This window comes from Melanotaenia boesemani, chromosome 5, assembly GCF_017639745.1.
Source record: "Melanotaenia boesemani isolate fMelBoe1 chromosome 5, fMelBoe1.pri, whole genome shotgun sequence".
Lineage (NCBI taxonomy): Eukaryota > Metazoa > Chordata > Actinopteri > Atheriniformes > Melanotaeniidae > Melanotaenia > Melanotaenia boesemani.
The window spans coordinates 15,286,413-15,312,544 of record NC_055686.1 but is presented as its reverse complement, the minus strand read 5'-3'; the positions used below and the strand labels follow the sequence as shown (position 1 = coordinate 15,312,544).

Genomic DNA, 26,132 nt, shown 5'->3' with positions numbered 1-26,132 from the left:
ATAACTTTAACCAGGTTGAATGTAAAGTATGACTCTGACTCATGAAACTCATTATTACAAACACCAGATATTTGATACACTGTGTGTCCTCCAGTTAAAACAGGTTGTAGCACATCATTATTTCCTTGTGCCAGTCATAATGAGAAAAACTTAACTATTTGATTGTGTTGGTACTTCCTGATTCCTGAGATGCACTTCTTTCGTTTTGAGAAATACATCTTAACTACGCCCATCAGTAATCATTTTCAGCATATCAGCAACTGAGCTGAAAAAAAACTGAAGAGCACATGCACATATTAAGCGATACTCAGATGCTGCTTGGAGTTGCTTTAAGTTATAAGAGGAGGTGTTTGAATGGTTTGTGAAATCTACAGTAATTTACACATTTTACAAAGATTAGCATTGTGCTTTGGTTTATAGGTGCATATCTGCTTGTATATGGATGTGAAATACAAGTACATTCTGTTTTTTTCAAAGGTTTAAATCGTGGATTACAGGATGATCATCGTTGTGCTCACAGGTTGGTTCCTTTTTTTAAAATTATTCTGACTTGTTTTAATATTGATAGCATGTGTGGAATTTTTTTGTCTATACTGAATATTTTTGGTTTTTGTCGTCTACTGTATAGTGAACATGGAGCACTGCTTTACTGAGACAAACTTGATCTCATTAAACCTTGGCAATTAAATCTAAGAGGCAGCAGTGGGAATTCAGTGCACTGCAACTAGGAATAAGCTAGGAATTCCTTACATTCAATCATATAATCTTGTATAATGTCATGTCTGTTGATTAACATAAGTCTAAATTTAAGAATTGTACTTTAATCCAGGAATAATAATGAGAAAGAAAAAACATTAAATTAAAACTAAATTTTTTTCAGCATTCCAGTCAAAGGCATGGCCAAAACTGAGGGAGTATTTTCTCACAGTGTTTGAATGTTGTTGTTTTTTTTTTGTTTTTTTGTTTGTTTTTTTTGTTTTTTTTACTATTTAGTTCAGCATTTTGTGTTTGAAGAAAAACTGGAAAAATTATTAATTACTTTAAAAAGAAAACTCTAAATATGTTTTGCTTCAGGAGCACTGCTCAGTGTTGCCTTCGCCCAGACTCGTCAGTACTACTTTGTGAACACGCAGCTGAACTGGATCAATGCTCAGAGTGTCTGCAGACGTGACTTCACCGACCTGGCCACCATAGAAAACACAGCAGAGGTTGATGCTGTTAATGGGGCCACACAAAGCTACTCAGGTTGGCTTTAAATATTGCATTTATGAACCTAAAATTCAGTCTTGCATGTACAGAATAAGCACACAATATATAGACAAATACAATAAGATAACACTTTGAAAATAAGCTTTATTGCAACTCTTATGGTATTGTGTTTTTGAACAGGAAAGGCTTGGATAGGTCTGTATGATGAGTTGGTAAACAGCTGGAGATGGTCCCTAAATGACAGCAGCTTCTATAGAGAAGGAGAGACAACGTTCAGAAGCTGGTTTCCTGGCTCACCCAACAACTTTGGAGGACAACAATACTGTGTCAGATTTCTTGGTGGGATTTCATCCCCAAATACATGGGATGACCGTCCATGCACTGATGTAATACCATTTGTGTGTTATAATGGTAAGTTTTTACAAAGTAGGAATTAAAGACATTAGTCCATTGTATTGGATTTGTTATTATCAGGACATTTCCAGAAACTTTAAAGTGTTATACAATGTTATAACCCACTGACTCAGACCAGATCTCTTTTTTCCATAACTGAGAACACTTCTGGCTTAGTGGTAAACTGGTTTACTAGTTAATGTTTGTTTATTCTTTCCATCCATGAAATTACAGGTACAGTGAACGGTGGACCATCTTTTGTTTTCATTCAAACTTCTCTAAATTGGACTGATGCTCAGACATTCTGCAGAAAGAATTATGTTGATCTAGCCAGGTACAGTCTACACTAAGGATGAACTGGTATACATAATGTACAACTGTACAATACATATGTTTAATGCATTCTGATGAAATGAAGCTCATCAGAAAGAACAATGTTAAAATGTGACCATCATTGTTTTTACTGTTTTATGTGTTTTTACTTATTAATTACCTCTCTTTATAATTTTTTTTTTATCAATTGTTTTCTATTTTCCATACAAGTTAAGTATCTTTGTCTGGAATTTTATAGATGTCTAACTTTGCAGTATAGGAATCGCAATGCACATGTAAACCTTGTTTATTGGTTAACAGCACAGTTGTTGAGGAATGTTCCCCACATGTTTCAGAGATTGTTTAAATATGTTAGCAGATCCTTAAATGGCTACAGTCTATACATACCAAAACAATTATAAAAGTCACATTGTTCTGGAATTGTTTTGCGTATGTTGTTATTCATCAGTTGATCTTGAAGTTAATATGTGTTCTTTTCACAGTATAAGAAATCAAACAGAAAATGGCATCATCCAAGCCCTGGTAGGCTCAGTTACTGTCTGGATTGGTCTGTATCGCCAGAAATTGTGGTCTGACGGCAGCAACTCTGTCTTTGTGAACTGGGATACTGGTCGACCAAACTCTGATGGGGCGCGGTGTGTTGCCACATCATTCAGTAATTCGGGAAAATGGTCGGATGAAGACTGTACCCAAACGCTCCCATTCATCTGTTACAAACAAGGTAATGTATCTACACTTTTATATACTGGTTAAGTTTTCATTATTTCATAAAAGCAGTTTAAATAGATTTATTTAGAAAAAGTCATTGGCAAACATTGGGAATTCAGGTTTTTAGTATAACAAATAAAAAAGGTTCCAATAGCAGACAATTATGTAAATGAGAAAGGCTTAAAAGAGAAATAAAATCAAATCATTTTCAATAAAATTGCAGTTCTTTTGCATAACCTACATGTTGTTCCTTTAAAGTATTTATCATATTTTGAGTGAATGTTATCCATTCATGAAGTAGCACATAACCATAGAACTTGTGTCATATAAATAAAAAAATAGATAAACTATAACATTGCAAAGGAGATGCTTAGAAGTATTACAAAATTATTCACATTGCTATAGTTCAGAAAAACAAAGAAAAAGTTGAAAATAGAGACATCATGACGTTAGGAAGCATGTGGAAAAATTGTAGGAGAGAATTTATCAGATTATGTTTGATATGTAAGGAGAAAGTTGTGCCTTGAGTTTGATACATATTTATTTCATTGCTTGATGTCACAAAATACTGTATCATAGTTTAAATTACATGATGCAACATAGTTTAAATGAATCAGTGTTCTACAGTAAGATGCCGTCTTTGTTACAGTTCCAGTGTCTGACACCAATAGTGCAAAAAAAAAATTGCTTTTCTGCATGCATCAGTGTGACTTTTTTGTTTCTTTGCTAAATATAGTAATGAAGAATACATCAAAACTCTTGCGTTTCACAGCAAATCTTACTCTTTTTTATGAGTCTGTGGTCAATTGGTAGCATTATTGTCATGTGGAGGCATTTAGTTTAAAGAGTTGTATTGGAATTCCTCCCAGCCAGATTCTGCAGACCCCAACTAGTTCACACAGAACAGCCTTACCTACATGTGATTCCAAAGAAGATCTAGTTCTTCTTAAAAGCTGGTTTAATACTTTGCTCCTAAAACTGTGTTTAATGTGTTGATTTTCTCATAATAACTTGATAAGTTAGTTGTATTATTCAGGAAATGCAAAGAGGACTTTCATTCATGATTTTGGGATGATTTGTCACAGAGTTGCAAAGGAAGTAAATTCTAACATTGAGTCCCAGCGCCCCCAAGTGGACAAGTCACCAAAATGTCTTTGGTTTTATAAATGTTCTTTAAACTTGCAATGTGTTACGAACCCCTTCCGTCTAGGGCAAAGGGCTGGTAACAAACCAGGAGCCGTAACACAGTGGAGTTAATTGTTCATTTTTCAGGCATCAGGAAATATCCTAACCATTGACTAAAGTATTTTGGTTTAAGTTTGCTGTTCTTTTCAGGTCCCTGGACGACAAAACACTTCTACATGTGAATAAGCACTTGAAAACGTTTTACTGAATTAATTAAGTTTTCCCTTTCACTGTTTGATGTTAACCATGTTGTTAACCCTGTTCATGAGTATATGTGTGGTACATGATATTCTTAAAGGTTCATGGTCTGTGTGTTTTTGGTTTAGTGTTACTCCTTATGGGTTCATTGGCTTGTCTGGTTTCCTGTTTTATTTTGTATTTCATTCCCCTTGTGTATTGTGTTTTGCTTCCTGATCGTCAGCTCATCTGGTTTAATAAGCAAATTCACTTCACCTGTTCCCTGTTAGTTTCTTATGTGTATTTATACCCCTTGGTTTCAGTTTTCCTTTGTCAAGTGTGGCTTCTCCATCATGTCTGCTGTTATGTGCCTGTCAGTTTGTCATGATTCTGTATTTAAACCTCTGTTCCCTCATTCCGTCTGCTTCCTGCCTTTCCCTCCTGCATTTGGGTCCTCACTTCCATCACACCGAGGCACTTACAGGCGAGGCTCTTAAGTATAAAGCCCACCTCCACGGTAAAATCCCAGTACTTTGGACAGAAGGCGTTCGACATGCCATAAACAACCAATAAACTAGGAAACTCAAAGTAAGAGAAGGGAGAACAAAGATAAACCATGAAGAAGTTCAAACCTAAATTTTTGTCTTTGTTCGTCGGCGCCTTGTCTTCGTTCTTCTTTTTTCATCTTAGTTTTTGTATCTTGATTTTTGCTCGTTTCTCAACCAGGAAGTCCTGTTGTAACGAATGTAATCTCTTTTTGTCAGTTTAAGATGCTTTTTTGACTTGTCATTTTTTTTGGGAAGGCAGCCCAAAGTCTTCCAGCCAGAGCCAGCAAAGTAAGAAGCATTTGAGCACATATGCCAAACTTTTGGTGATGGACTCTAAGAAGCCACCACACCGCTCTGGTGAAAATTACCACCTGGAGTTCTTGTTATACGGAAACACAGCTCAGAAGCTTCTTTGTCATGAAGAGGGAGAGTGAGAACCGGTACTACTTTGTAGATGTCCAACTGAGACCTGGTAATGCGATGAGCCATCCCCACCTCACAGATCGAGATAAGGAATCCATGGAGATTTTTCTTTATTTATATTCCAATCAGATCCAACTTAATTTAACTTCTTTAACCACTAATCTGCTAAATCTAAACTACTATGACAAATTCCGATACTGTCAAATTAATTTGGATTCGCTTTTAAATAAATTTATAGGATAATTTAGTTCAGACTTTCCCATCTTTTCAATCTTATTAGCTTAACGGTACTCATCCACAAATAAAAACTATTTCGCTGTTTCATGATCTTCTCTTTTCTACATGAATTCTTCAAAATTATTTTCAGCCTCGTTATGGAAGTTTTGCAGGTTACTGCAAAGTGTAGCTCACCTGTTGCCATATTTCTTTTTACATTGATTTCTTTCTGTTATTGATTACAAGTGCTTAAGAATTTGTGACATATCTGTCATTGTTTGTGTGGTTTCTTTGGAAGAGAAATGTCTCTAACTAAATGTCTCTAACTAAATGTAGCATTTAGAGACTGATTTATTTAAATAATTATCTACCCATTTATAGCTATATTGTATTGTAATAGGCTTGTATTTTGAACAGTTATTAATCTTTGATAAAATGTTAAATATTAATATTTCATATAAAATTTGAAGCACTGTAATGCTAAATGTCACTGCAGAGTGTAGATCCCACTGTGTGACCAACGTTCTTATATGTTTATAAAGAAAACAAAGAAAAAGAGGATTCAGGGTGGCGGATACAGTTTTTTTTTCATCGTCACTCTTTCCACACAGAACCTCCTGTGATAAATATGTTCTTTTTGGATTTTCAATTAAGCTTTTAATGGGTATTTGTGTCATTTAACTCTGCTCTCTTTTCTGTCTCAGCAAACTTCACATTATCAGGAAAAAATCAGACCAGTATCACTCTGCAGTGGAATAAAGACAACAACAACATCAGCTTTGTTCTCAGTGTTAATGGCACAGAGACAAATATAAATCCACCAGTTGGACCAGTAACCTACACAGTCTCACCTCTCACTGCTGGAACTACATACACATTCACTCTCTTCTCTGTGTTTGAGAACATTAGAAGCAGTGGACTACAACTTACAGCTGCCACTGGTAAGATGATTCTCTTGACTTAAAATTATGTCAGTACATTTGGCAGTTAGAGGAAATACATATGTGTCTTGAATATAAGAAAGTTATAGGAGAGAAATCTTAGAGTCCAGATATGAGATATTATGAAGAAGAGATGGCAGATGGTTAAAAATACAGAAGAGAGTTCTTGAATACTAAGGATGTGGAGTGTGGAGGACAGAAACTTAAAATTTTATAATAAATAGTGAAATACATAACTGTCTCAAAATTGATATGCAAATATATTACACAAAAATGTTTAAAAGATTCTTTTCATAAAACAAAACTATTTAACATTACATAAATTTATATTTATTTTGTCATTTTCAACTGTTTTAATTTAACTTTTAATACTCCTAATTACTTACTTTCCATATCATTTTCAGTTCAGTTTATTTAAGGCTAGTAACTTGTAAACAGCAGTAACCAATTAATGATATTTAATTGTGTTAACATTTTTTAACACAATTAATGCATGTGTGACAAGACAAGCCCAATACAGCCATCATTTCTCTGTCTCTGACATGGGGGTGTCCAGAGGCAAGATGGAACAAGATGAGCCTTGTCTCTATGAATGGATTTGAGAATAAAAAGAACACTGATAGAACAAGCAATGGCTGTTGCCCTTGTGGAGGATGAGGAAGTTTTAACACCCACACTTTTCGTGTTTAGAGGGTTACAAACCTGGGGGGTATTCCATGAAGCTGGATTAAGGGAAAGCCAGGCTTATCTTGATAAGTCTGGCCCATTTCAGCCAGAGGTCCGTTCCATCAACGTGGCTTATGTGAATGCCCGCTGAGTAAGTATGGTAACTCAAGGGCAGGCTAACATTCAAGCTTAGCTTAGCTGTGTCTCAAAGGTCTGATACAGACTCCCAAAAGAAAGTTCCACCTGTTAGAATGCTGCGCTCCCGCCACTTATTCTGGTATAAAAGTAAAAAAATTAAAAATAAAAAGCACTTATCACTACTTTGACTGTCTTGAATAATCAATAAATCTGTCTGTGCCAATGTAACTAAAGAAACGCAATTATACAAGTACTCAACATGAAATTAAATGAAAAAGAACATGGTATTCATTAAAAATAATTAATACCTTACTAACCCCCCTCCCCAATTTCATGAACACCCAATCTTCACTGTCTCTGGTTGGCTAACAGTTAAACTGGGATCAGCTGAGCCCTGTCCATAAAGGCCTAGGGTATTTAAAGAGCGAGATAGAGAAAGAGAAAGCTAATCTAAAGAGATGGATGGAGAAAGATATGGATGGATAGAGACATGGTTCCTTTTTGGTTACCATGGCTTGGCCTTGTATTAATGACCCTGCAGAGGGCGCACGCTTAATTCAAAGCGCATTCAGACCACCAGACCCACAGGTTTTAGGGGGAGGACCCCCAGGAGTAGCAGTGGTCTCTGACATTGTCTTGGTATCTCCAGTTCAATGTAATTACAGCTTACCACATGTTTTGGACAAATACATTTCTTCAAAGGCTACCTCCCACTCTGAAATATGTTGTACTTTTTTTTAACCTGCTGCAGGTACGCTTTGGCTGGTAAGATTGTTTCTGTTGAGATTTAACAGTGCAGAATTAATGTAGGTCGCACACACGCAAGCACATGCACACACACATGCATGATAATCACAAAGATGATGCATATTGATTATTGGGTTATTAATACATTGAACAGGGCCAGTACATACAGAGATAATTCAGCCTGCTTTATGTAAACAGATTTCTAACACAAGAGGAGACAATAAATAAATGAGGACAGTGAAATCAACATTTTACAGCAGTGACGTGTGGTCAGGAGAGGCGTCATGGTAAAAAAAAAAGAAAAATTTAAAAGTACTTAAAATAAATATTAGTATTTTCCACTCATCTGTGTTACAAATACATTTTCAGCATGACTACACAAAAATCGCAGAATTTGAGAATTTCCCGAGTACTCTACCTCACCTCAAGGGGGCATAGTTGCATGCTGTTGGATGAATATTGAAATAAGATGCTTTTTTCAGTTCTTACAGTCATAAATCTGACTCCAGAGGAGTCAGTGCCTCACCAGCCATGAACCCCATCGCATGCCACTGATCTCTATCAGCATTCTTTGTTCAGCTGCTGAGAAAATGACAGCTCTCTTTTTCTACTAGCTCTTCTGTTTTACCATCCACTCGTCAGGGTTTCCTTCGTTTCTAAGGACCTCCCACATAGCTAGGCTATGTAAGCCTCACTTGAATTAGCCTGAAGTAGATTCAGCTGATATTTGTTAGTAGAACGCTTGAGCCTTAATTGGTAATAATGTTAGTTCAAGCAAGGCATTTCCGATACAGCCTGGCTTTCTTTAGCTATGTTAATGGAATACTCCCCTACATTTTTTCTGCATCCAGGTACTGTTGTTGAGCTCAGAGCATTTCTAGGACTTGTAAGCTATTATTGGCAATATATCAGAGATTATTCTCATATTGCTAGTCCATTGTATGACTTTTTTAAAGCCTCTTTGGAAGCAGAGGCTCAGCCGTACACAAGAAAAAGGACACTGAAACAGAACAGCACTGTACCCTCAAGTACTCCTATTCAGAGCAGTGATGTACATCACGCAGTCTTAGAAAGGTAGATTGACTGTTCAGTTCAGTCTTCTGTTTTTGGTTTCCCAGATTTTACATACAGATGCCTCTGACCAGGGATTAGGAGCTGTATTGTATCAGGAAAAATGGTGAACCCTGTGTAAACTCTTGCGGTTCTAGAGCCGGCATATTTAAACAGCAGCCAACGGTCCACATGGCCAGAACCAGGGTCCATATGGCCCAGCCTATGGTTTTAACAGAAGAAATAAATTCATATATAAAAGTCAAAAGCTTTTAGACATTTCCAAAATGCTGAATTAAATTCCTACTGTTGTATGGACCTTAAATGCAACACTTGGTAACCTAGTAATAATAAACCCATAATGCAGCTCGTGTTGTGTTTTGAAGTTGTAACAGTAGCATTAGTGAGCATGTCTTCCTCCACCCTAAAATGAAACTGACATAAAAAACTGTCAATTTAACCCCACCGGGACCGACAAATACGTGTTTATTTTAAGGTCACATTCAAACATAAAAGCAATATGTTTAGTATGCAATGAGCACACATGGCAGTGTAAAAAGATTACGATGTGCAGGCACCACAGGAACATCAGACATTTTCCAAACTTTCCAGAGGAAACCCAGGACAGGACTGCAAAAGTGTAGAGCAGGGCCGGCCCTAGGCCAGCAGGTGCCCTAGGCAAAACAGGAGTTTTGAGCCCCACCCTACGCAGCAAAATGCTTACCAAAACTGAAGCTACCTAACTCTGTCGCACACATTTTGTAACTAATGTATAAATTCTTTCTCTTTATTAACAAACAAAACAAAGTCACACGAAAACACTCTAAACTAAACAAACTGCTACAAAAATTATAAATAGCACAAAATAAATAACATTTAATTAAAAATAAACAATGTTTAGTGCAAAAGTCCAGGGCAAGAAATGGCACAAGTGCAAATCTTAAATCAATGTAAAATGGTGCAAACTATAAAAACTGCTACAATGGTTTCAAAACAAAACAAAATAATGCCACTGTGTAATAATTCCTCTCTGACAGCCTCTGGTGCAGACCATAAGGCTAAGGCCTCGTCCTTAGTAGCTTCTACTGAGGCCTGTTATGGCTGTGAAGTTTTCTCACCGCATCTGGACAAAAACAAATTTAATACATTACTTTAAATTTTATAGCAGTAATGTAACATACCATCTTAGTCTGTTAAGGCTGAGTAAGTTGTGTGTCCCTATGAGTTGCCATAGGGCAGGCAGACTGTGCCGAGGTCAGTGGGATTTGTAGTCCTGAGTGTGAATAAAAAGCAGGAAGACCGCAAAAGGAAACTTTTGATGTCTCATTTCTGTTTATTGCTTTATTATGAACTATCCAGTTAGGCGAACCCCAGGAAGCTTGGTGGCAGCGGTGGGGTGCCTGTTTACAGTGAGTTCGTTCATTAGCAAAAGTTAGAACGCGTTGTGTAACTCCTTCAGCTGTATCAGTTAGCACTGCTTGCATCGTTTAGCCGTGTTGTCAACATGTGGCGTGGAGACGAGGACCCTTCCAAACCACGTCCTCATCAGCTTGGTGAATACTCATCATGTAGGAATGTAAAAGTGAATCTGCTCCATTTAACGGTGATGGGGGCCAAAGTTACCTCGCCTGGGCGAGACAGTTGGAAGTCGCCATCGGAGCTAAGGTGGAGACCTACGGTCACTGCAACGATGAATTGGCCATGATTCTGCCAATGCGTTTAAATGGGTCCGCGTTTCTTTTATGGGACAGTCTCCCAGGGGGGATTAAGATGGATTACAGCGCTGCTAAAGAGAAACTTGGAGCAACGTTTTGACAGAGACAATTCATGGACCGATTTAGAGCTAACCTCTCTGCTCGGGTACGTGATCTGGGTGAAAGCTTGGAGGTTTACGCTGCTGATGTGAGCCGGCTGGTAGAGAGGCATTCCTAGATTACGGAGAAGTGGCGTAGAGAGAGGAAAAATTCCAACACTTCCTCGTTGGCCTGGATCCTGCTTTGAAAGTGAAGTGTCTGGAGCAGGGTGCCACTGATTTGGAGGAAGCATTGAATATTGCAGAAAGGTGTGAAAATGCTATAGAGGCCCTGCAGAGAGCCTATGGTGGAGCGCATGCCATTGGGGCGGGGTTACCTATTCAGTCTGTGTCAGTCACTGATGGACTGCAGAAAGCTGTGGATAAACAAGTAGAAGTGGCGTGCAACATGAGAATGGAAATGAAGGCACTGTATAATGATAAGATACTGAAGGATTATGTTTCTGACAAAAGAGAGCAGCGGTTCTGTTTTCCATCAGGTGGCAGCTGTGGCTACACTTAAGGAGAAGGGGGGTGTCAAATGCGAGCATCCCAGGATTGATCTTGGGGCCTCTATGCTGACTGTGAAACATGGCATCATCATTAGGGGGACTACCAACAGGGTGGCCGACAGCAAAGCTCGAGAACATCACCTACTCCAAGGTCATTCAGAGACAGGAGTCCAAGCCCAGGGTGGCGTGCTCAATGGGAGGCAGAGCCCAGGAAGTGGGGTGTGTGTTTCCTGTCACAGCTGCGGCCACCACTGACGACAATCCCCAGGAAAACTATAAGTAGTTGGAGTTGAGGCCCAGACAGCTATACTATCTATGGGCCCTCTTCAGGATGACTTTAACACCCCAGAGCTGAGCACAGAGAACAGTGGGAACCACCCTACATCGTACGTTAGGGGAGTGGTTGAAGGCACAGAAGTTTCAATTCTGGTGGACGTATGTCAGTCCCTGCCCTGCGGAGCCGGCCTCTGAAAAAGAATTATGTGGATTCACGTGCAGTTAATGGATAGATGCTGTACACTTTGGGCACCACAACAGTAACCTTTTGTATGGGCCCCACCTGTTGGCAGCACACGTTCTATGTACTGCGGGGATCCACACAGGTTGTCTTATTGGGCCTGGATTTTATGGCTAAATATCATGCACTGCTGGATCCGGGGCGTGGGGTGCTGCAATTATGGGATATAGCGGTGCCTCTGCTTAGTGTTGGAGAATTATCTCCAACATGCTGCAATGTGTCCCTGGCGGAGATTACATCTATTCCACCCCTAAGTAAAGACCTGGTTCCCGTGATTGCGTCTTCTACAGCAGGCGCTGGCCTGCTTACTTGTGACTTTGACGGTTACCTGGCACCTAACATTCCAGAATCAACTGGACTTGTGTTTGCCCATACAGTGGCAGCAGTGAAGGACAGAATCACTCTAGCCCCTGTTCCTAATCCCACAGGGAATGCAATAGAGTTTAAACTGCTGGCAGATGGTCTGGTGGAAGAGAGCTGCAGTCTATGGGCTTCACCAGTGGTTCTCGTCAGGAAGAAAGTGGGTCAGTGGAGATTCTGTATTGATTACCGTTGCCTCAATTCGGTGACGATTAAGAGATTCACACCCACTCCCATAGGTTGATGATAGCCTTGATGTGCTGGCAGGCTCCTCCTGTTTCACCACACTGGACTTCTCAAATGGTTAATGGCAAGTGGAGGTGGCTGAAGAGTATAGGGAGAAAACAGCCTTCACGACAGGCAGGGGCCTGTCTCAGTGGCGTGCCATGCCCATGGGCCTAACAAATTCTCCTGCCACCTTTCAGCGCATGATGGAGCGGGTTCTGCGGGGCCTACCTTGGCACATCTGTATGGTATAAATGGACAATATATTGATCTACAGTTGCACCTTTGAGGAGCACCTGGTGCATTTGGAGGAGGTCTTGTCCAGAATACAAGGTGCAGGCTTGAAAGTCAGCCCAAGGAAATGCCAGTTTGCCAGAGACCATGTTGTTTTTCTGGGTCATGTTGTCTCCCGACAGGGTCTCCAGCCCAATCCATGCAATACAGACAAGGCAAAGAACTGGCTGACACCGCGCACTCCCTCAGAGGTTAGAGCTTTTGTGGGCCTTTGCTCATATTACAGGCAGTTTGTTAAGAATTTCTATGAGTACGCAGCACCACTGAACCACCTTGTTCCTGAATGTGAGCGTGCGTTTGCCTATTTGAAGCAAGTGCTTACCTCTGCACCAATAGTGACATTGCCAAACTTTTCACTGCCATTCAGGATCTATACTGATGCTTCAAAAGACTCTGGCAACCTCACGGAAAGCCGCACAAAGCTAGCCCCACACTGGAAGGGCCCTTATTGTGTTGAGCAGAATTTGGCTTCAGACACTGAAACTGCACCGACGTACCGCAATGTGAACCCCCTTGACCCACAGGAGTGGGTCCAAGTACACCTGTACACCTTGCCCCTGCCTGCTGGTTCAGTGAACAACGGCAGGGACTCACTTCCTCCCTCCCCTTTTCCCCGAGCTGAGACTTCTTGGGATTTCATGGACAGGGAGCAGCTGCAGCCCAGTGGACTGGACGTGGATCTTTTGTACTCTCATAGAGGCAGGATGGTGCGTGCCCCGTCACGCTTTTAGGACTTTGTCATGTTGTGATATGTGGTCTTAATGCTGGTTTCATCTCTCCATCTTGGATGACCTGTTTGTTAGTACATGGCTCTTGTTATTTGTTTTGTATTGTGGGGTTGGATCCTATGGGATATCTTTTTTTTTTTTTTTTTTTTTTTTTTTTTGTAGGTGTGTGTTCAGTTATGGGGTTTATAGTAGTTATTTACGGGGGGATGTTTTCTATTGGAAGTGCTTTCTGTGTGCCTTCTGGTTGCATCATAATGAATATCATTTTGTATGTTATCACATGTGTGCTGTTTTTGCAGTTCATGTTATTGAAGAAATGGGGACATTTCTTTTGGAGTGGTGGACAGGGTGGACATATGTAACATACCTTCTTAGTCTGTTATATGTTAAGGTTGAGTAAGATGTGTTTCCCTTCAGAGTTGCCATAGGGTAAGCAGACTGTGCCCAGGTTGGTGGGATTTGCAGTCCTGAGTGTGACTAAAAAGCGGAAAGACAGCGAAAGTAAATGCTTGAATGCTTGATGTCTCTTCTCCATTTATTGTTTCATTATGAACTATCCAGTTAGGCAAACTCCAGGAAGCTTGGTTACATTGGTGGCAGCGGTGGGATGCCTGTTTACAGTGAGTTTGTTCATTAGCAAAAGTTAGAACGCGTTGTGTAACTCCTTTAGCTGTTACAGTAACATTAAACAGCTGTAGCCTACCCTTATAATAAACTGTATTGCAATTACAAGTAGAAAATCTTTACGTCGTTTTTCCTCCTTCCTACATTTTCTGTAAGCAGCACCTGACGGCTTGAACTGTCTTTTCATTATAAACACTATAAACAAGATGACGTTGCTCATCAGTATAATCATTACGAACCTGGATGCGGCGCAAAAAAAAAAACAAACAACAAAAAAAAAAAAAAAACTGGATGCGCCGTTCCCCTCCCTCCACTCTCACCTGCCAGTCTGCAGCAGCAGGTCAGGCGGGTGGTCATCATCACAGAATATTTTAGGTTCTTTTCATTTTTATAATTGTTTGGTCTAGGTATTGTTTACGAGGAAATGGAATGGAAATCAAATGAGTGCAAAAAAAAAAAAAAAAAGACGGCAATTTGGCGCCCCTTCCAACAGATGGTGCCCAAGGCAACTGCCTAGGTCTCCTATGCCCAGGGCCGGCACTGGTGCAGAGTTTAACTGTGTCTTACAACCGGAGTTGTGCTACCATAGCACAGTCATGCATGTCCCAGGAGTGTTTCAACAGGATCCTTTTGTGTTTCGTGGATATTTCCTGGAATAAAGCAAAATAGAGTGAACTGATGCAGCAGAGGATTCAACACTTCCCGCTTAAGACCTTGATTTGTCTCCAGAGGCCACACACCACAGAGCCAGATAGAGCAGGCAGAAATGGCTGCACAGTCCTCCCTGCACTAACAGCATGTGACCTACTGCGTTGATTGACCAATAGGCGAGGATCTGGCATCAAGACGTGCTTTGAAATACCACCCCCCTCATTTACATAATGTGGCAGAAATGCATACAGAAATATAAAAAAAAAAAATAATAATAAATATGCATGGAGAAAAAAATAGAGAAAGAAAATAACAGATTGGAAATAATGAGGGCCGTGAATAAATAAATAATTTTGGTGACAGAAAATATAAAATGAAAATAATACAAAAATAAATACAGGTATAAAAATTAAGGAGAAAGAAAATCTAAAAAATTACCAAATAAATAATTAAGTTACACAGAAAATGATATGGAAAGGTCAATAAATAGAAATATTAACACAAAGTTAAATTAAAACATTTGAAAATAACAAAAGGAACAGAAATTTATGTCATGTTTTATAGGTTTCTTAATGGAAAAAAATATTTAAAAAAATTTTCTTTTGTATAATTTATTGACATAATTTGTTTATAGAGCCAATATCTATATTTCTGTATTTATTTTTAATTTTGGCTCATTTGGTCAGGATGAGGGCTGAAAACAAGTTGTTCTTGTAGGTAGAATGATAGAAAAGCACAGAGGGTTATTTATTTATTTATTTTTGTTAAAGGCGGGGTCATTGATTATTTAGCTAGTGTTATCCCCCGTCCAGGAATGGCCAAGACACAACAAAAAGACAATCTTCTCCAGGCCACAAACCTTGTTTAGGTGTAACAATATACACTGCTCAAAAAAATCAAGGGAACACTAAACTAACACATCCTAGATCTGAATGAATGAAATATTCTTATTAAACACTATGTTCTTTACATAGTTGAATGTGCTGACAACAAAATTCCATTAAATTATCAATGGATTGGAGGTCTGGATTTGGAGTCACACTCCAAATTAAAAGGCCTCCACGTGCCTGTAGGACCGCCCTACTATGCCTGGGCATGCTCCTGATGAGGTGGCGGATGGTCTCTTGAGGGATCTCCTCCCAGACCTGGGAGGGATCTCCTCCCAGACCTGGACTAAAACATCTGCAAACTCTTGGACAGTCTGTGGTGCAATGTGGCGTTAGTGGATGGAGCGAGACATGATGTCCCACATGTGCTCAATTGGATTCAGGTCTGGGGAACGGGCGGGCCAGTCCATAGCATCAATGCCTTTGTCTTGCAGGAACTGCTGACACACTCCAGCCACATGAGGTCTAGCATTGTCTTGGATTAGGAGGAACCCAGGGTCAACTGCACCAGCATATGGTCTTACAAGGGGTCTGAGGATCTCATCTCGGTACCTAATAGCAGTCAGGCTACCTCTGGCGAGCACATGGAGGGCTGTGCGGCCCCCCCAAAGAAATGCCACCCCACACCCTTACCGACCCACTGCCAAACTGGTCATGCTGGAGGATGTTGCAGGCAGCAGAACGTTCCCTAAGGTGTCTCCAGACTCTGTCACGTCTGTCACATGTGCTCAGTGTGAACCTACTTTCATCTGTGAAGAGCACAGGGCACCAGTGGCGCAGTTGCCAATCTTGGTGTTCTCTGGCAAATGCCAAACGTCCTGCACAGTGTTGGGCTGTAAGCACAACCCCCACCTGTGGACGTCGGGCCCTCATACCACCCTTTTGGAGTCTGTTTCTGACCGTTCGATCAGACACATGCACATTTGTGGCCTGCTGAAGGTCATTTTGCAGGGTTCTGGCAGCGCTCCTCCTGTTCCTCCTTGCACAAAGACAGAGGTAGCGGTCCTGCTGCTGGGTTGTATCCCACCTACAGCCTCCTCCACGTCTCCTGATGTACTGGTCTGTCTCCTGGTAGGGCCTCCATGCTCTGTACACTACGCTGACAGACACAGCAAACCTTCTTGCCACAGTTTGCATTGATGCACCATCTTGGATGAGCTGCAATACCTGAGCAACTTGTATGGGTTGTAGACTCGGTCTCATGCTGCTACTAGAGTGAAAGCGCCGCCAGCATTCAAAAGTGACCAGAACATCAGCCAGAAAGCAAAAGAAGAGAGAAGTGGTCTGTGGTCCCCACCTGCAGAACCACTCCTTTATTGGGGGTGTCTTGCTAATTGCCTGTAATTTCCACCTGTTGTCTATTCCATTTGGACAACAGCATGTAAAATTGTTTGTCAATCAGTGTTGCTTCCTAAGTGGACAGTTTGATTTCACAGAAGTGTGACTGATTTGGAGTTACATTGTGTTGTTTAAGTGTTCCCTTTATTTATTTTTTTTTGAGCAGTGTAGAATGATTTTTACATTCAGAAATTATGACAAGCATCAAGATGGACAAAAGCAATAGTAACAGAATAAATGTAACTATTTTGGCATGTGAGAGTTAACCTATTGAAGTAATGTTCATGGACTAATGAAAACAAGAGAAAAAGAGAATGGAAACAAACAGTAGGTTACCCTTAGAAACTACTAGTTACTAGTTAATCAAGTTACAGTAAACACTGTATATGTTATAAACTGTGTGGTAGTTAGTAGAGGGAGATAATTGAGTCCTCTGGCCTCCTCTCAGGTCTCTAAGACTGACCTGTAACTCAAAAGCCAATCCTAGGTGATCACACCTGAGTATTCAGCATTAGATATTGTTCCTAACATTTTCAGACTTGCTAACAATATCTTTTCTTATTCCTCATGTTGAATGAAATGAAGAGGAACTACCCACCAGCTGCGTACAGCTAGGTTGTCCTTCTGGCCAGGATTGCATCACTTTTAATGGAACAGACCAATGTGTCGACCCCTGTCAGAACTACACCTCACTGTATGATGACTGGCGCTCAGTCAATAACACAGACCAATCAACTTTGCACTGCGACAATATTAACTGGCAAGGCTGGTATCGGCTGTTTCTCAATTATAACAATGCTCAAATCCCACAGAGATGTATAGAAACAAACCGATGTGGAACTCATGCTCCGATGTGGATAACAGAACCTCATCCCACACAGTCAGATGTTATAGTAAATCGGACTGTGTGTAATAACTGGAGTGGTTCCTGCTGTCGTTTTCCCAGTCATACCATCCAGGTCAAACTCTGCTCTGGATACTATGTCTACAAACTACAGAGACCATCTGCCTGCAACCTGGCATATTGTGCAGGTATTGTTGTATGTCCTATAGCTTGAATGGTTTCTAAAAAAATTAATTGTCTACTCTAAACTCCTCATTTATTGTGACAATAAACAAGGTATCATTTTAGCATTAATGATATGCTGTTTTACCACGTACATAGAAGAGAAAAATACACATTTTTAATCTTAAAATTCCTTTAATTTTCTTTTTACTGTCTTTAGAGCAACTATTAGCAAAAGTATCTGGACAAAATGAGACCAGTATCACTCTGCAGTGGAGTAAAATCAACAACAATGTTAGCTATGTTCTCCAGTTTAATGGTACAGAGACAAACATCACTGCACCAGATGGAGATGGACCAGTAACTTACACAGTCTCATCTCTCACTGCTGGGACTAAATACACATTCACTCTCTTCTCTGTGTTTGTGAATATCAGAAGCAGTGGACTACAACTTACAGCTGTTACTGGTACGAATTCACTTTCTTAATGTGTTTTTACTTTATTTAATCACTTTTTGCTCCCTAAATGTTGATCTTGTGGAACCATACAATAACAATATGAATGAAAAAATGTATTAATTAAATAGTTTCAAGCTGTTTATTAAATTACATGTTTTTGTTCAGATTTAACTGACCAATATACAAAAATTATATATGAAATATTTTTGCGTTAGTGGGATATGGATGAAAATTAGTGTCAAAACTAAAAATTGCAAGCTTTACAAGTTCCTAATGAATGATGATGACATAGCAGTTACTTGGAATTATTAAAAAAAAAGGATACAAAGGACAAACTCAGGGAGATATGATAATGATCGGCTAATGTCTTATTTTGAAGATTCCTTGGTTCACGCTAAAATTTATCGGAGTGCTCTGATTCCAGTCAGACCAGTTAAATGTGGACGAATATATTTGCCAAGATTGTATTTACAACATCATCTCTTTCCTTATTTCTCTGTCCTAGCTCCCAAGAACGCAGAAAATCTCAGACCAGCAGCACAAAATGAGACCAGTATCACTCTGCAGTGGAGTAAAATCAACAACAACGTTAGCTTTGTTCTCCAGTTTAATGGTACAGAGACAAACATCACTGCACCAGATGGAGATGGACCAGTAACTTACACAGTCTCATCTCTCACTGCTGGGACTAAATACACATTCACTTTGTTCTCTGTGTTTGTGAATATCAGAAGCAGTGGACTACAACTTACAGCTGTTACTGGTACAAATTCACTTTCTTAATGTGTTTTTACTTTATTTAATCACTTTTTGCTCCCTAAATGTTGATCTTGTGGAACCATACAATAACAATATGAATGAAAAAATGTATTAATTAAATAGTTTCAAGCTGTTTATTAAATTACATGTTTTTGTTCAGATTTAACTAACCAATTTACAACCATTATATATGAAATATTTTTGCGTTAGTGGGATATGGATGAAAATTAGTGTCAAAACTTTAAATTGCAATCTTTACAAATTCTTAATGAATGATGACGACATAGCAGTTATTTGGAAATTTACAAAAAATGTATAAAAAGGACAAACTCAGTGAGATAAACTAATGAATGGCTAATGTGTTATTCTGAAGATTCCTTGGTTCATGCTGAGAGTTGTCGGAGTGCTCTGATTCCAGTCAGACCAGTTAAATGTGGACGAATATATTTGCCAAGATTGTAATTACAACATCATCTCTTTCCTTATTTCTCTGTCCTAGCTGCCAAGAATGCAGAAAATCTCAGACCAGCAGCACAAAATGAGACCAGTATCACTCTGCAGTGGAGTAAAATCAACAATAACGTTAGCTTTGTTCTCCAGTTTAATGGTACAGAGACAAACATCACTGCACCAGGTGGAGATGGACCAGTAACTTACACAGTCTCATCTCTCACTGCTGGGACTAAATACACATTCACTCTGTTCTCTGTGTTTGTGAATATCAGAAGCAGTGGTCTACAACTTACAGCTGTTACTGGTACGAGTTCACTTTCTTAATGTGTTTTTACTTTATTTAATCACTTTTTGCTCCCTAAATGTTGATCTTGTGGAACTATACAATAACAATATGAATGAAAAAATGTATTAATTAAATAGTTTCAAGGTGTTTATTAAATGACATGTTTTTTTTTTCAGATTTAACTGACCAATTTACAACCATTATATATGAAATATTTTTGCGTTAGAGGGATACGGATGAAAATAACTGTCAAAACTATAAATTGCAAGCTTTACAAATTCCTAATGAATGATGATGACATAGCAGTTACTTGGAAACAATAAAAAAAAAGTATAAAAAGGACAATCTCAGTAAGATATGATAATGAACGGCTAATGTCTTATTCTGAAGATTCCTTGGTTCATGCTGAGATTTATCGGAGTGCTCTGATTCCAGTCAGACCAGTTAAATGTGGACAAACATATTTGCCAAGATTGTATTTACAACATCATCTCTTTCCTTATTTCTCTGTCCTAGCTCCAAGGAATGCAGAAAATCTCAGACCAGCAGCACAAAATGAGACCAGTATCACTCTGCAGTGGAGTAAAGTCAACAACAATGTCAGCTTTGTTCTCCAGTTTAATGGTACAGAGACAAACATCACTGCACCAGATGGAGATGTACCAGTAACTTACACAGTCTCATCTCTCACTGCTGGGACTAAATACACATTCACTCTGTTCTCTGTGTTTATGAATATCAGAAGCAGTGGACTACAACTTACAGCTGTTACTGGTATGAATTCACTTTCTTAATGTGTTTTTACTTTATTTAATCACTTTTCGCTCCCTAAATGTTGATCTTGTGGAACCATACAATAACAATATGAATGGAAAAATGTATTAATTAAATAGTTTCAAGCTGTTTCTTAAATTACATGTTTTTGTTCAGATTTAACTAACCAATTTACAACCATTATATATGAAATATTTTTGAATCAGTGGGATATGGATGAAAATAAGTGTCAAAACTTTGAATTGCGCTCTTTACAAATTCCTAATGAATGATGACGACATAGAAGTTATTTGGACATAAACAAAACATGTATAAAAAGGACAAACTCAGTGAGATATGCTAATGCATGGCTAATGTGTTATTTTAAAGATTCCTTGGTTGATGCTAAAATTTATCGGAGAGTTCTGATTCTAGTAAGACCGGTTAAATGTGGACAAATATATTTGCCAAGATTGTATTTAAAACATCATCTCTTTCCTTTTGTCTCTGTCCTAGCTCCCAAGAATTCAGAAAATCTTGGACCAGCAGCACAAAATGAGACCAGTATCACTCTGCAGTGGAGTAAAATCAACAACAATGTCAGCTTTGTTCTCCAGTTTAATGGTACAGAGACAAACATCACTGCACCAGATGGAGATGTACCAGTAACTTACACAGTCTCATCTCTCACTGCTGGGACTAAATACACATTCACTCTGTTCGCTGTGTTTGTGAGTATCAGAAGCAGTGGACTACAACTTACAGCTGTTACTGGTACAAATTCACTTTCTTAATGTGTTTTTACTTTATTTAATCACTTTTTGCTCCCTAAATGTTGATCTTGTGGAACCATACAATAACAATATGAATGAAAAAATGTATTAATTAAATAGTTTCAAGCTGTTTATTAAATTACATGTTTTTGTTCAGATTTAACTAACCAATTTAAGACCATTATATATGACATATTTCAGAGTCAGTGGGATATGGATGAAAATTAGTGTCAAAACTTTGAATTGCAATCTTTACAAGTTCCTAATGAATGATGACGACATAGAAGTTATTTGCAAATTAAAAAAAATGTATAAAAAGGACAAACTCAGTGAGATAAACTAATGAATGGCTAATGTGTTATTCTGAAGATTCCTTGGTTCATGCTGAGAGTTATTGGAGTGCTCTGATTCCAGTCAGGCCAGTTAAATGTGGACGAATATATTTGCCAAGATTGTATTTACAACATCATCTCTTTCCTTATTTCTCTGTCCTAGCTCCAAAGAATGCAGAAAATCTTGGCCCAGCAGCACAAAATGAGACCAGTATCACTCTGCAGTGGAGTAAAATCAACAACAATGTCAGCTTTGTTCTCCAGTTTAGTGGTACAGAGACAAACATCACTGCACCAGATGGAGATGTACCAGTAACTTACACAGTCTCATCTCTCACTGCTGGGACTAAATACACATTCACTCTGTTCTCTGTGTTTATGAATATCAGAAGCAGTGGACTACAACTTACAGCTGTTACTGGTATGAATTCACTTTCTTAATGTGTTTTTACTTTATTTAATCACTTTTCGCTCCCTAAATGTTGATCTTGTGGAACCATACAATAACAATATGAATGGAAAAATGTATTAATTAAATAGTTTCAAGCTGTTTCTTAAATTACATGTTTTTGTTCAGATTTAACTGACCAATTTACAACCATTATATATGAAATATTTTTGCGTTAGAGGAATATGGATGAAAATAAGTGTCAAAACTATAAATTGCAAGCTTTACAAATTCCTAATGAATGATGATGACATAGCAGTTACTTGGAAACAATAAAAAAAAAGTATAAAAAGGACAAACTCAGTGAGATATGCTAATGAATGGCTAATGTCTTATTTTGAAGATTCCTTGGTTCATGCTGAAATTTATCGGAGTGCTTTGATTACGGTCAGGCCAGTTAAATGTGGACGAATATATTTGCCAAGATTGTATTTACAACATCATCTCTTTCCTTATTTCTCTGTCCTAGCTCCAAAGAATGCAGAAAATCTTGGCCCAGCAGCACAAAATGAGACCAGTATCACTCTGCAGTGGAGTAAAATCAACAACAACGTTAGCTTTGTTCTCCAGTTTAATGGTACAGAGACAAATATCACTGCACCAGATGGAGATGGACCAGTAACTTATACAGTCTCATCTCTCACTGCTGGGACTAAATACACATTCACTCTCTTCTCTGTGTTTGTGAATATCAGAAGCAGTGGACTACAACTTACAGCTGTTACTGGTACAAATTCACTTTCTTAATGTGTTTTTACTTTATTTAATCACTTTTTGCTCCTTAAATGTTGATCTTGTGGAACCATACAATAACAATAGAATGAAAAAATTTATTAATTAAATAGTTTCACGCTGTTTATTAAATTACATGTTTTTTGTTCAGATTTAACTGACCAATTTACAACCATTATATATGAAATATTTTTGCGTAAGTGGGATATGGATGAAAATTAGTGTCAAAACTTTAAATTGCAATCTTTACAAATTCTTAATCAATGATGATGACATAGCAGTTACTTGGAAACAATAAAAAAAAGTATAAAAAGGACAAACTCAGTGAGATAAACTAATGAATGGCTAATGTGTTATTCTGAAGATTCCTTGGTTCATGCTGAGAGTTGTCGGAGTGCTCTGATTCCAGTCAGGCCAGTTAAATGTGGACGAATATATTTGCCAAGATTGTATTTACAACATCATCTCTTTCCTTATTTCTCTGTCCTAGCTCCAAAGAATGCAGAAAATCTCAGACCAGCAGCACAAAATGAAACCAGTATCACTCTGCAGTGGAGTAAAATCAACAACGTTAGCTTTGTTCTCCAGTTTAATGGTACAGAGACAAACATCACTGCACCAGATGGAGATGGACCAGTAACTTACACAGTCTCATCACTCACTGCTGGGACTAAATACACATTCACTCTGTTCGCTGTGTTTGTGAATATCAGAAGCAGTGGACTACAACTTACATCTGTTACTGGTACGAGTTCACTTTCTTAATGTGTTTTTACTTTATTTAATCACTTTTTGCTCCCTAAATGTTGATCTTGTGGAACTATACAATAACAATATGAATGAAAAAATGTATTAATTAAATAGTTTCAAGGTGTTTATTAAATGACATGTTTTTTTTCAGATTTAACTGACCAATTTACAACCATTATATATGAAATATTTTTGCGTTAGAGGAATATGGATGAAAATAAGTGTCAAAACTATAAATTGCAAGCTTTACAAATTCCTAATGAATGATGATGACATAGCAGTTACTTGGAAACAATAAAAAAAAAGTATAAAAAGGACAAACTCAGTGAGATATGATAATGAATGGCTAATGTCTTATTTTGAAGATTCCTTGGTTCATGCTGAAATTTATCGGAGTGCTTTGATTACGGTCAGGCCAGTTAAATGTGGACGAATATATTTGCCAAGATTGTATTTACAACATCATCTCTTTCCTTATTTCTCTGTCCTAGCTCCAAAGAATGCAGAAAATCTTGGCCCAGCAGCACAAAATGAGACCAGTATCACTCTGCAGTGGAGTAAAATCAACAACAACGTTAGCTTTGTTCTCCAGTTTAATGGTACAGAGACAAATATCACTGCACCAGATGGAGATGGACCAGTAACTTATACAGTCTCATCTCTCACTGCTGGGACTAAATACACATTCACTCTCTTCTCTGTGTTTGTGAATATCAGAAGCAGTGGACTACAACTTACAGCTGTTACTGGTACAAATTCACTTTCTTAATGTGTTTTTACTTTATTTAATCACTTTTTGCTCCTTAAATGTTGATCTTGTGGAACCATACAATAACAATAGAATGAAAAAATGTATTAATTAAATAGTTTCACGCTGTTTATTAAATTACATGTTTTTTGTTCAGATTTAATTGACCAATTTACAACCATTATATATGAAATATTTTTGCGTAAGTGGGATATGGATGAAAATTAGTGTCAAAACTTTAAATTGCAATCTTTACAAATTCTTAATCAATGATGATGACATAGCAGTTACTTGGAAACAATAAAAAAAAGTATAAAAAGGACAAACTCAGTGAGATAAACTAATGAATGGCTAATGTGTTATTCTGAAGATTCCTTGGTTCATGCTGAGAGTTGTCGGAGTGCTCTGATTCCAGTCAGGCCAGTTAAATGTGGACGAATATATTTGCCAAGATTGTATTTACAACATCATCTCTTTCCTTATTTCTCTGTCCTAGCTCCAAAGAATGCAGAAAATCTCAGACCAGCAGCACAAAATGAGACCAGTATCACTCTGCAGTGGAGTAAAATCAACAACGTTAGCTTTGTTCTCCAGTTTAATGGTACAGAGACAAACATCACTGCACCAGATGGAGATGGACCAGTAACTTACACAGTCTCATCACTCACTGCTGGGACTAAATACACATTCACTCTGTTCTCTGTGTTTGTGAATATCAGAAGCAGTGGACTACAACTTACATCTGTTACTGGTACGAGTTCACTTTCTTAATGTGTTTTTACTTTATTTAATCACTTTTTGCTCCCTAAATGTTGATCTTGTGGAACTATACAATAACAATATGAATGAAAAAATGTATTAATTAAATAGTTTCAAGGTGTTTATTAAATGACATGGTTTTTTTCAGATTTAACTGACCAATTTACAACCATTATATATGAAATATTTTTGCGTTAGAGGGATATGGATGAAAATAAGTGTCAAAACTATAAATTGCAAGCTTTACAAATTCCTAATGAATGATGATGACATAGCAGTTACTTGGAAACAATAAAAAAAAAGTATAAAAAGGACAAACTCAGTGAGATATGATAATGAATGGCTAATGTCTTATTTTGAAGATTCCTTGGTTCATGCTGAAATTTATCGGAGTGCTTTGATTACGGTCAGGCCAGTTAAATGTGGACGAATATATTTGCCAAGATTGTATTTACAACATCATCTCTTTCCTTATTTCTCTGTTCTAGCTCCCAAGAATGCAGAAAATCTCAGACCAGCAGCACAAAATGAGACCAGTATCACTCTGCAGTGGAGTAAAATCAACAACAACTTTAGCTTTGTTCTCCAGTTTAATGGTACAGAGACAAACATCACTGCACCAGATGGAGATGGACCAGTAACTTACACAGTCTCATCTCTCACTGCTGCGACTAAATACACATTCACTTTGTTCTCTGTGTTTGTGAATATCAGAAGCAGTGGACTACAACTTACAGCTGTTACTGGTACAAATTCACTTTCTTAATGTGTTTTTACTTTATTTAATCACGTTTTGCTCCCTAAATGTTGATGTTGTGGAACCATACAATAACAATATGAATGAAAAAATGTATTAATGAAATAGTTTCAAGCTGTTCATTAAATTATATGTTTTTTGTTCAGATTTAACTAACCAATTTACAACCATTATATATGAAATATTTTTGAATCAGTGGGATATGGATGAAAATAAGTGTCAAAAACTATAAATTGCAAGCTTTACAAATTCCCAATGAATGATGATGACATAGCAGTTACTTGGAAACAATAAAAAAAAAAGTATAAAACGCACAAACTCAGTGAGATATGCTAATGAATGGCTAATGTCTTATTTTGAAGATTCCTTGGTTCATGCTGAAATTTATCGGAGTGCTCTGATTCCAGTCAGACCAGTTAAATGTGGACAAATATATTTGCCAAGATTGTATTTG

At 38.1% G+C, this 26,132-nt stretch overlaps 1 long non-coding RNA gene across 1 annotated transcript; it reads left to right on the top strand.

Moving 5' to 3' along the window:
- Nucleotides 1-1,539: 1,539 nt before the first annotated feature.
- Nucleotides 1,540-25,486, top strand: LOC121639654. The gene is made up of 4 exons (XR_006010232.1): nucleotides 1,540-1,620; nucleotides 1,837-1,936; nucleotides 2,418-2,656; nucleotides 25,410-25,486. It is a non-coding gene; the product is annotated as an uncharacterized LOC121639654 (long non-coding RNA).
- Nucleotides 25,487-26,132: the final 646 nt, after the last annotated feature.